General features: G+C 41.9%; 1 pseudogene; it reads left to right on the top strand.

The window, feature by feature from the left end:
- Nucleotides 1-839: 839 nt before the first annotated feature.
- On the top strand, nt 840-1,706 carry LOC123837001 (3-beta-hydroxysteroid-Delta(8),Delta(7)-isomerase-like; annotated as a pseudogene).
- Nucleotides 1,707-2,428: the final 722 nt, after the last annotated feature.

Here is a 2,428-nt window from a genome sequence, read left to right as displayed (position 1 = left end):
TGTGGTTGATCTAGAAGAGGAAGCAAATGGCAAATGACAAATGAGTTTTTGGTCCTCCTTTTCAGAGAAGTGATGAGCACCATCATTAAAGAACAACTATCATGTTAGGAAGACAAGTAATACAGTTGTTATAATTTTTATTTCCAGATTAAATTTAAATGGAAAAATACATTTGGATGTTGAATTGACAAGCTTATGGACTATCTCATTGTTTTGTTATCATCTTGAAATCAACTGCAGCCCCTTGCAATTCCATCTACAAAATAGGAGAAAATTTTGATAACTTAATTTCTAGGCTCTCTTTCCCATAGAATTCTGTGCAATATTGGAATGAAGAAGATGGTGTGAAGGTTTTTTTTTTTTCCATTGGCAGTACATGGATTTTTTTTTTTTTTTTTCATAATACAAGGTGTAAGGTTTACATTAAATTTCAGGATTTCTTAGGTGTGTCACTCAGGTCAGTGCTTCAGGTACCAGTGATTATCAAAGGCAGTTTTCAGGGTTTACTGTAATCTTCTAATTTCCTGAAAGCAATAGTGGTTTTCCATGAACATTTTTCTTCCAAACTTCCAACTTTGTTGATTAATTTTACTTATAGTACAGCTATCTATCTATCTATCTATCTATCTATCTATCTATCATCTATCCATCTAACATGTTTATCATCATCTATCTAATAATATTAGTCATTTTTAGCATACAACTAAGTGGCATTAATTATATTCACTATCTATTTCAGATGCAGTCATTACCACTATCTTCATAACTTTTTTATCACCCCAAACAGAAATTCCATGACCCAATTTTCTTCATTCTTGCAGCCATCAGCCTACAAATACATGACCACTGACACCAGCCCCTTGTACCCATACTGGCCTCGGCACCCGAGGCTGGACAATTTTATACCCCACTCTGCATCTCCTAGTTGGCCTCTTCCCTGTCTCTGGGGTCTTGGTTGCAACCACATGGCTGTTATCAAGTTATACTGTTGTTGTTCCCCTGGGGACTTGGTAGCAATTGCCCTGTGCTGGTTTGCAGTATGTGGGTTCGTTCACATGGTGATTGAGGGCTGGTTCAGCCTCTACCACAAAGACTTTCTTGGACACTAAGCTTTCTTTTTTTATTATTTAATTTTATTTCTTTATTTGACAGAGACAGCAAGACAGCACAAGCAGAGGGAACAGCAGAGGGAGAAGCTGGCTCCCCACTAAACAGGCAACCTAAAGCGGGGCTTGATCCCAGGATCTCGGGATCATGACCTGAGCCAAAGGCAGACTCTTAACTGACTAAGCCACCCAGGAGCCCCAAGACCAAGCTTTCTTGTCCCAACTTTGGAAAGCCTGTGCCACAGGAGGCAGCTGATACAACCTGAGTGACAACTTCACAATATGCATGGAGACCATCACAGCTTGCCTATGGAGACCACTTAGCCTATGGGTGGTGATCGCCTTTCTCCACCAGCAGCCCCTCTGCCTTGTCTTACAGCCTGTGGTCTCTGTGGATCTCCTGGTGCTCTCTTTCCTGACAGAGCACCAGGACAGATTCCAGCATGGGGAGCTGGACCACCCACTCTGCTTCTGGTTTTACTTTGTCTTCATGAATGCCCTGTGGCTGGAATCCTCATGCTTGATTCTCTAAAGCAGCTCACTCATGTCCAGAACATGCTGGATGCCAAAGCCACAAAAGCCAAGAGCAAGCAGAATTAATAAGTAATAGGCTGGGCTTGAACACTGGCTGATGAGGAACACTCCACCAGCCAGAAAAGTCCAGTTCTTACTCCCACAGGTTGGAGGGACAAAGCAAATTGATCTGTCAAACTCAGGCTGTTGGGTAAGCAACCAGAAGGGCCAGAGGCAGGAGCAGAAGAGGAGCTGTGTGGAGCTATTGCCAAGAACCACTGGGACAAAGGTACAGAAGAATCTAGGAGGTCCATGATGGTGACAGTTTTTAAAATCAGGAAATAGGGGCACCTGGGTGGCTCTGTTGGTTAATTGTGTGCCTTTGGCTCAGGCCATGATTCCAGAATCCTGGGATCAAGTCCCACATCCAGCTCCCTGCTCAGTGAGGAACTTATTTCTCCGTCTCCCCTTGCTCCTCCCCACCCCCACTCATGCACTCTTTCTCTCTGTCAAATAAATAAATAAAATCTCAAATCAAGCAATCAATCAGGAAATAAAAGATCTTGACCACCCCAAGAAAAAGAAAGAAGAAAAACTCTGTGACCACTAAACAGTAACTCCTCTTTCTCTCTGCCCCTGGTAATTGCTAACCCTTTTTCTGCCTCTAGGAATTTACCTTTCTAGATATTTCATGTAAGTGGAATCACATATTTATCTTTTTGTTTTCTGGCTTATTTATCTTAGCATGATGTTTTCAGGGTTCAGCCCTGAAAACACTTTTTATGGATAAATAATATTTCTTGCATGCA

This window comes from Mirounga angustirostris, unplaced genomic scaffold (genome assembly GCF_029215605.1).
Source record: "Mirounga angustirostris isolate CCGP_5_RB_7025 unplaced genomic scaffold, mMirAng1.0.hap1 SCAF_8, whole genome shotgun sequence".
Taxonomy (NCBI): Eukaryota; Metazoa; Chordata; class Mammalia; order Carnivora; family Phocidae; genus Mirounga; species Mirounga angustirostris.
This window is presented reverse-complemented; position numbering and strand designations above follow the sequence as displayed.